General features: G+C 52.0%; 1 pseudogene; it reads left to right on the top strand.

The window, feature by feature from the left end:
- The first annotated feature begins 316 nt into the window (after positions 1 to 316).
- Positions 317 to 8,512, top strand: LOC124975354 (SH3 domain-binding protein 5-like; annotated as a pseudogene).
- Positions 8,513 to 9,268: the final 756 nt, after the last annotated feature.

The raw sequence follows: 9,268 nt of genomic DNA, 5'->3' as shown, positions 1-9,268 counted from the left end.
CTCCCACTTCAGAGGAAGGTATCTGGAATGTGTTATGGTCTGTAAGGACCCCAAGTTGTTATTCATGGATGAGAAAACTGAGGCTCAGGGTGGGAGAGGGATTTCCAAGTCACACAGCCAGTCAGGGGCAGAAGTGGGCCCAGTGCCCAGCTGCTTTTGGACTCTCATCTCTTGGGGGGCATCAGGTGCCAGGTACCTCCTTCTAGCCTATTCTGGGCCTGAACACTCCTGGTCATGCAGGCTAGAACTGGTTTCTCATCCTCATCCTGGTTTTGCTGTTAACCTCTCCAGCCTTGGTTTCTGTCTCTAAGTGGGGATGGTTGTGGCAGAGGCGGGAGGTGAGTGGGTCTGGGCTGGAGTGAGCCTGGTGTGCCTTGGGGTGTGATCCATTGTTCATTCGTGGACATGGTCCCCGCTGCCGTGTGAAGGGGAGCTGCGTGCAACACTGCGGGGTGTGCCTGAGACCACAGCTCTGGGGAGGTGGTCTCTTCCCTGCGGCCTGGATAATTCTGGCCCATAGCAGAACCTGGGGTGGAGTTGACAGTGGCACTCTTCATCTGAGATGGCTCTGGGGATGAGACACAGGTCACACCTCCATTGGTGCCCCTATACCCAGCAGTGGAGCAGTGGCCCTGTGTCCACGGTGATGGAACTGGGAGCTCTGGGATTGAACAACTGCCCAAAGGCAGGAGCCTGTTGCTGACATGGCTCAGTGGCCACAGCAGTCGTCAATCTGTCCAACTCCAGCGAGGACACCACTTCACTCTGAGGCTTTCTTCAGCTTCCTTGCCATAGTTTAGGAGGAGCTCAATCCCAGGTGTTTGGAGAGAAAATGGCTCTTCACGTGCACACACACACCTCTCTCCACTCTGTCCAAAGCACATTTTCCTGTCCCTTAAGCTGGAGATCACACATGAAATAAGGAATTCTTATTAGATGAACTGGAAGTATGTCACCTGAAGTAGCTGGAAAATGAGGTTTGGGTTTTTATAGCTTGAATGGAAAATCTGAATATCCCAGAACCAAAGGTTTGGATCTATGCATTGGATCTGTTTACACCTAAGGGACCTACAGAAATCCTAGCTCATGACATGGCTCTCAGGTTGGAGCAAATGGGGTTCATCCCTTCTCTAGAACCTCCTCATGGCACCCCAACTGCTGTTCTCATCATGGTCCTCTGAGAAGCTTAGGTGCTAACCCACAGCATCTTGATCAGCTTCCCCTGAGCATCTCCTATAAACCAGTCCCTGCCACGCCAGGGGGATGGGAAAGTGAGCACCTCAGTCAGTTTTGGGGTCCTGTGGGGTAGACACTGCAATGTGTCCAGTTGACAGAGACTACCACTGCACACAGTTCTCGGCCTGCATGTAACCCGAGTTTCCCTGAGAAGGCCAGTGTGGACACTGGTCAAGAAGAGATGCATGGTTTGTAAGGCAAGGGTGGCCTCCCCACATCCAGGATGTCTGGCTGCGGGAGCTGTCCACCTCTAGCACACCAGCCAACTCTGTTTCCTGTGGGGTGCAGGTGTGCAGGGGTCATTACTGGGTAAGCAAGGGCCAGATCCTTGGTCTGTGTGTGGATGTACCTGCAGATGACCAGAGCCACACGTGTGTTCCCAAAAATGAGCACATAGACCGTAACCTGGTTCATCTGCATGTCTGTGCATGCAAACATGGACCTGATCCTGGTCCTTCTGGGTGCACAGTGTCCTTGTGGTGCTGAGCACCTTTGGCAGCAGGGTAGCTATCTCCAATATTAGCAGCTGTGTCTGTTACCCGAGTCCTCTGTCCCATGTCCTGGGTGTGTCGTTCATCTGACCAGTGGTACCATAACCTCAGGTGCAGGGCTGTCATTGGAAAGAGTCCAGTGCTCCCTCAGGACCTCACAAGTGGCTGCACGGCGCACAGGCAAACTTTCAACTGAAGTTGTTAAATTCTACTGCAGAGGCCTTATCTAAAACTTATGCCCCAAATCAGTTGACTCCCAAAAACCAGAGTATTGATGAGAAAGAATGTGGAGAATTTCTATGACTTGAATGTACCTACCAGAGACCAGAGCTGGAAGAAGCCAGGACAGACTTGGGAATCTGAGGTTGGTAGACATCACTGCTGGCTGGCAGGGAGGAAAAGTGCATGCAGAGCTGGCTAGAGCTCAGGACAGTGGGTTCCCCAAAAGTCTTGGGGTGAGGTCTCAGACTGCAGAGGGAAGCAGTGTGGACCCCGCTGCACTGGGTTTGTGAGGCAGAGTTGCCAAGTCCTGCAGAGACTGGCAACTGTGGCTCCTGCCTGCCTCTGCCCCATGAGGGCTGCCTGGGGCTGTGTGCAGTCCACCCAGGGCACCTGTCCAGCAGGCTCCCCTCACAGCACCACCGTGGGCACTGGTATTCGCCATGTGGATGGCTCTAGGGGAGGCCATCTACCCATCCCCTACTGCCTTTCCTGCATGGACCCTCTGGATCCCTCGCCTCCAGGTTTGTCCTGATGCAGGGCCTGCCATGGTCAGGCCTTGCCCATCTGGTCAGTCCCTCCCGAGGGCACCATGGCTGCCCTTGGGGAGATGGCTCCCTGCTGGGTAGTTCACTGGAAAATAACCCATCACTGCGGGGTCTCCTGGAGGAGCCACAGACCGGGCTGTTCATCTTGGTGTCCCCAACTTGATGACAGAGGGGAATGGCGGGAATCCACTCCCTGGGTTCTGTGACAGGGTCCCTGCCCTTTACAACAGGGAGTTGGGCAAGGAGCAGGGGTCATTGCTTTGACTCTGGGCAGAGCACCAAAGTCCAGGATATGCACCACAGTCACACCCTTAGCAGGGCATGAACACCACTTCTATTCCTCCCTCCCTGACAGAAGATGACCTCTGCCACCCAAGAGTGCACCCACAGCAGAGACCATCTACCCCTGAGGACCACCTGCTGCCCACTTGTGAAGTAGCCACTGGAGCATCCACCTCCTGGGAGGATCTCCGGGGCCTCCCTGGTCCTTCCTGCTGTCTGAAGCCAGTCCTGAGCAGGGCTGCGTCTTCTGCCAGCCCCATCTTGGGTAAGTTCTGGCATCCCAGCCCCAGGGCAGCCCTGCCCAGCCAGCTCACCCATGCCTGCCTCATCTACACCATGTCTCACTCCTCGACCTGTCTCTGGAAACCTGCAGGTCATGACTCACCATCCCCAGGGCTCCAGAACTCCAAGCACCAAGGCAAGACTGGCAGGCTGCCCTTCGCTCTGACTCCTCTCCTCCCCTGGCCTAAGCCAGAGATGCATGTCCACAAGGTTGCCAGTGATGACAGCCTGTAGCCCCCTGTGCTGTAGAAGACAGAGGCAGCTGCTCCTGAGACGAGGTGTCCAGAGCCCTGCTCAGGTCTCCTTCCATTCCCTGCTGGGGCTGACCCTGGATAGAATAAACCCAGACCCAGATTTTCCAACAATGGAAGTTTCTCATACTGCCACCAGATGTCAGTAAAACCCCTCTTAAGATAAATGTGGCACTGGGATGTGTGCCTGCAGAAGCCTCAGAGCTGGCATCTGGCCTCCAGGGAGGCAGGAGCAAGGAGGTCATTTCCAGAGCTCTGCATCCTGCTGAGAGATCTCCAGGCCTCCTGGGGAGGGCCTTCAATTTGAGAAGATCCTAACTTCTGACATGCCTCACTAGGGGTGCCTGTGTAGGAAGTGAGGCCAGCCTCCAAGGAAAGCCACTTTGCCACAGAATGGCGTCTGGCTCTGGGTCATGGTTTGCTCCTCACGGGACATTCCTGTGAAGCTGCTTCTGCCTGCTCTATCAGAAGCATGTGGCCGCCATATTTTGCGATCTTGCTCATGGGGCCAACACTGATTTCAGAAGCTCTGGCCTGGGCTAAGGTAGGGATGGTGGCATGGTGGTGAATTCACAGGCTTTGCAGTGCCCAGAGTGGGCAAACTATCCCCCTGTTTGGTGTTCTTATGGTACCAAGTGCCTCCTGTAATTATACTCATATTATTCTTGAGAATCTGCCAGGGTCTGCCTCTTGCAGGAGAATGCAAGCCCCAGGAGGGCAGGGGTTGAGCCTGTCCACTTCACTGCTGTACCTATAGAACAAAACTGGTGTCAGACACACAACCCTCAGTTTAAAAAAAATTAAAAAGACTCTAGGATTTGACTTGAACCCAGTTCTGGCTGAGCTTGAAGTCCCTTCTTGATCTGCTTCATTTGTCCTGGGTCCTGAGAGCTTCCCAGGTGAGTACGGGACAGATCTTCCAGCCTCATAGATTGTGCCAGTCCCTTAGTGGTTGCAGAGACTCACACCAAGCTTGCAAGCTGCCCAGCTTATCTAGGGAAGCCGATTAAGACATACCTTCCAGAAAGAAGGGTGAGGTTGTGACACTCAGGGACATGGTTCCTCTGAACCCAGAGGGAGGGGTGAATGAAGACCTGACTTGGTGCTCTGATTTATGAATAAGAGCTTTCAATTCTATCCCACTGAAGACTGGCTCTCTGACACTGGAAGAGATGTCCCTTGCAAAGGAGGTGAGCAAAGGAAGGAAAGAATGGAGGAGGTCTGCTTTGAGGGATGCAGATTTTTTTTTCACCACACTGTTAAGAGAACCCATGCTGAAAAGAGAGCTCAAAGATGGCACATTGAACCCAGTTCCCCTCCACTGGATCTGTGCCCTTGAAACACTGCTTACTCTCCAGGTCACAGGATTCCCACCCATATATATACATTGCAAAATAGGTACCCCTCACATTCCAAGGCTGTGGCACTGTGTAGGTATGGGTGGAAGCATTTGTGGTATGGGGGGCAGGGTGGGTAAAAGCTTGGCTCTGAAGTCAGACAGACTGAAGTGTTAAGTCCTGAATCTGCCCCTTCTTGGCTGGATGTTCTCAGGAAAGCCATTCCCTGTCTGTAAAATGGGGATAACCTACCCACCTCATAAGTTTACTGCACACTCAGAGCATGGCAGAGTAGCCCCCAGTAAATAAACACTCTTATTCCTAAAATTATGTCTTCCAGAAATGCAGAATTTAGAAAGCAACACCAATTGACAGCTGTAATTCTAGATCTGGAGTTCAACAGATCTGGCCAATGTAGTGAGGTTAGACACTTGCCCCCCCCCTAGGCACCAAGCAGGGACAAGAGGTCCCTCTGATCAGGAACTGACCTCAGCCCAGAGCTACACAAAAGGCTCATTCCAACCCCAAGCATGACTGAGCCCGGACAGAGACCCATAGGACAATGACCATTAGGGGCAATGCATGCCCCACAGCCTGTCCCCTAAACCAAGCTACACTGACAATGAGCAGGCTGGACCAATCAGGACAAATTCATCCTGCATATGAGAAACAGTCCTAGAGAAGGGAAGGGACTTGGGCAGGATTCTAAGAGAGCTGGTGGCAGAGCTGGGCCAGGACCTGAGGCAGAGCCCTCCCAGAAGCTTTGTTGACACTCTCCTGCCTGCCATTTCTCAATTCTGCCCTCCTCAATTGGACCAACCTGCCATTTCCTTACACACCAGGGCTAATCAGAAAACCTCTGGTCTGTTCCGAGGGATCCCAGATACCTTGCACATTTCCTTATTGGAAAACACTAGAATGTGCAACCAGCCCTGGAGATGATTCTTAAAAAGGAAAAGTCAACACACACACACACACACACACACACACACACACACACACACCCTGAGCAGTGGGCAGCAACAGGTTCCTGTCTCCAGAGTGCTGTCTGCCTCTTCAAGGGGAGGGGCTCCTCAGTTCCTCAGTGCTCAGTGGTGCTCAGTGCTGCCACCAAATACTTCAAACCCTAACACACACACACACACACACCCATGCACATGCAAGAACCAGACTGGCCCACAAGGTCTACAGCCATGCAAAATCTTGGACTGACAACTCAGAAGATGCTAACATGGCTGCAATGGGGTGCTAGGCTGAGTAGTGGGGGGCAGGTGGTGAAAGGGGAGGGTAACACACACACACACACATACACACACAATCATAGCCTTGTTCATTTATGCATACTTATGCATCACACAGACTCACAAAACAGTCCACACATGCAGATGCACATACACACAATACCTAGAAATGCACTAGGACATCTCCAGACAGATGCACATATTCTCAGACATGCAAATGTCATCCTTAGTCCCCCTCACTAGAAATGCTCCCACCTCAGGTACCTCTGGCTGTGAATCCAGAGGCTAGACTAAGCTCCAGGCTGGCCCAAGGGACAGTGAAAGGGCAGAGGGGCAGCCAAAGCCTGTCTGTCATCTTCCTGTGTGGGGAGATAGGGATGAGCAGACCCTGCCTGCCAAAGGAGCAGTCTATAAATGCTGACCTGGGACCCTCAAGGAGGGGCCTCCTGGTTCCTGGAGGTGGCTCCGAGGACTGAGAATGTGGGGGTGCAGGAGGGAGTCTTTATGCCCCCAAACTGAACTTCTCCCCTTTGCTGAACATTGGGCCCCCTGTGCAGCCCCATTCAACATCACCCCTGCAGCCTGTCCCCTGGAGCTCGTCTCTCTTTAAGACCCTTCACTAGACCCACACACCTGTTCATTCACAAGACGGGGTCTCACCCAGACACCTCAAGATATGCCCCCCACCTGAAGGAGCCTCCCGCCGCATCTGTTCCCGCACACAGCCTGAAGACACCAGAGGAACCCCCACACCTCCAGCCCACAACCCCGAACTCACAGGCCAAACCTACAGGCCTGTGGAGGTAGATACCCACCCCGGTAAGCCCGCCTCTAATATGGCGGCCGGGTCATCAAGGAGGACCTCTCCAGGAGCCACTGCCCCCACCCAAGGCGGCTGCACCCTATATTTCTCCACCTACATGGGGCTACATTGTACTAAACCCGTCAGAAAACATTAAAAGTCAAAAGTGCACTAATGCAATGAACCTACCACACATCCTTGCTCTGCAACACAGCCCACAGTAGAGGATCACAGCCCACTGTAGAGTCACAGCACAGTGTAGAGGGTCACAGCCCACTGAAGAGGGCCACAGCCCACTGTAGAGGGTCAGATATTTCCTCTCCTGATCCTGAGGCTTGCTGGGAGCAGGGCTCCAGCCACAGTCCAGCAATATGAGAGAACATTGTACTATTTATAACAGGTCCAGGAAAGGATGCAAATTCAAAATATGGTTTTTTACTGAATGCATATCATTTCTGCATCATTGTAAAGTCAAAAACTCCCAAGTCAATTGGCCAGGGGCACCTCCCTGGTGCCAACCACAGCACTTTCCCGATCTTGCTGGGCTTGTGAAGAGGCGGCGGTGAGCAGGTGGGGGGAAGAGGTGGGCCCCTGGATACAGGGAGAACTGGAGAAGTTAAATCAATCCACAGATGCTATCAACAGACAGGAGACTGAACCTGAGAATGCTCATCACAAGTCCCTCTCAGTTCTGGGTGAGGCAACAGTGAAACTGGATGAACTGGTGAGGAAAATTGGCAAAGCCTTGGAGGACTGGAAGCCCTACTGGGAGGCATGGAGCGGGAACGGGTGAGGCAGGCTCAGAAAGCCACTGAGGATTTCCAGAGGGCCATAGACATGCTCTGTGCTGTCAAAGTGACCTCCAGATGCTGGAGGATGACAGGCTGCAGTTGACCTGGCAGGAGATGGAGAATCTGGAGGTGGGGCAGACCAAGAGGAGGAGCAAGCTGGTGCTTAAGGAGGCTTCAGCCAGGTTCCAGGTATGATGCTGCCATAGGCAGCATGTGACAGCTGGAGAAGAAACTCAAGAGGGCCATCAACAAGTCCAGAACTTATTTTGAACTCAAGGGAAAGTACAGTCTGCAACTTGAGCAGCCAAAGAAGACTGGGATGATCTGGAAGCCACACTGACATTGGCAAAGGGTGAGTGTTAGGCAGCCCTAAAAAACATGGGGAGGATCTCAGATGAGATCCTTCACCAGTCTCAGCCGTGCTTCAGTACCGAGGGTTCTTGGGGCTGTGGAGGTCACCAAGGGCAGTAGCAGGTCTTTGGAGGACCAGGTGGGGAGCCAGTCTGAGCTGAATGCTGTTTCTGTAGTAACTTTGTGTTTGAAGATGACTCAAAAACTCAGTTTGAATCAGGTTGGGTTCAGGACCACAGAGCCCATCTGAGATATCCGACCAGGTCCTTGCAGTCAAAGGATCTAGCAGCCTGGATCTGTCCAACCCAGTGTCCCTGTCATAGTTTGGTAAGATGTTCCCAGTGCTGGGTCCTTGAAGTGAATGCAGCAGGGCCTCCTGCCCTGATTGTGAGGGAGAATGAGGAGACAGGGCAGCAGGGGCAGAGAACAAAACCGGTGCAAAGCCAACAACAATCAAGGTCTCAGCAACCAGAGTGGTGGTGGTAGTAGGGCCGAGAGCCAAAGCGACACCTCCCCTGAGGGCCAGGCCTTGGAGACCAGGTGAAGAATCTCTTCCTTCAGGTCTCCAAGAAAAGAGATGGGATTGTTGATAACCTAAAAAATGGTGGCATCCAGGGCCCTGGCCCATGTTCAAATCAGTATTCATACATGAAACTGGAGAATGTTGTGCTAATATATTAGATAATATATGCCAAATCTTAAGCATCTGCTCTAAACTACAATAATGAAGTTTCAGTGACCTTGAGGGCTGAAGGATTTCCATCTGGTAAGCACTCTTGGGATAGGTTTACAGAGTTGTTGCAGGTGGACTCTGACCAGGGTCACAGCCTTTGCAGAGCAGTCCCTGCAACAGTGCTGAGGAATCAATAATAGCTCCTGTGAAAGAACCCAGTCAGGAAGAGGGCTGGAAGCTTGGCCAAACTGGGGTGCCAGCTTTCATTTTTCTCTTCTGACCCCCATTTGCTTGGGGACAGTGAGATGTTCTCTCCCATTATATCCCAGAGCATCTAAATATATTTTTAAATTAAGTACTCAGAGAATGCCTTTTTGACCTAGTGAAGGCTTAAAATGCAAGAACAGAGTTCATGTCCATGACCTCTGATGTTGAGAAGTGTTTTTTTTAAAAACATGCATGCTGGCACATCCATCAAAACCATTTTCTAGGATGGCTCCCAGGAACTGCACTTTTCTGGGATGAAGGTGAATATGAGTGTGGGGAAGGGATGATGAAGGAAAAGGGACAGGTCATAGAAGGAGATTTGTGGCTTTGGGTAGAAGGTTCTATAGTACACCTTATCCTGCCAGTCAAGGGGATTTTTTCTAAGAGAAGTGCTTTTGAAGAATGGTTGCCATTGTTATATCTAGCTTGACAAGCTGTTGATTTCTCTGTAGGTTTTAACTTTAAAAATAAGTTATTTAATGGTATACCACACTAGT

This window comes from Sciurus carolinensis, unplaced genomic scaffold (assembly GCF_902686445.1).
Source record: "Sciurus carolinensis unplaced genomic scaffold, mSciCar1.2, whole genome shotgun sequence".
Classification (NCBI taxonomy): Eukaryota; Metazoa; Chordata; class Mammalia; order Rodentia; family Sciuridae; genus Sciurus; species Sciurus carolinensis.
This window is presented reverse-complemented; position numbering and strand designations above follow the sequence as displayed.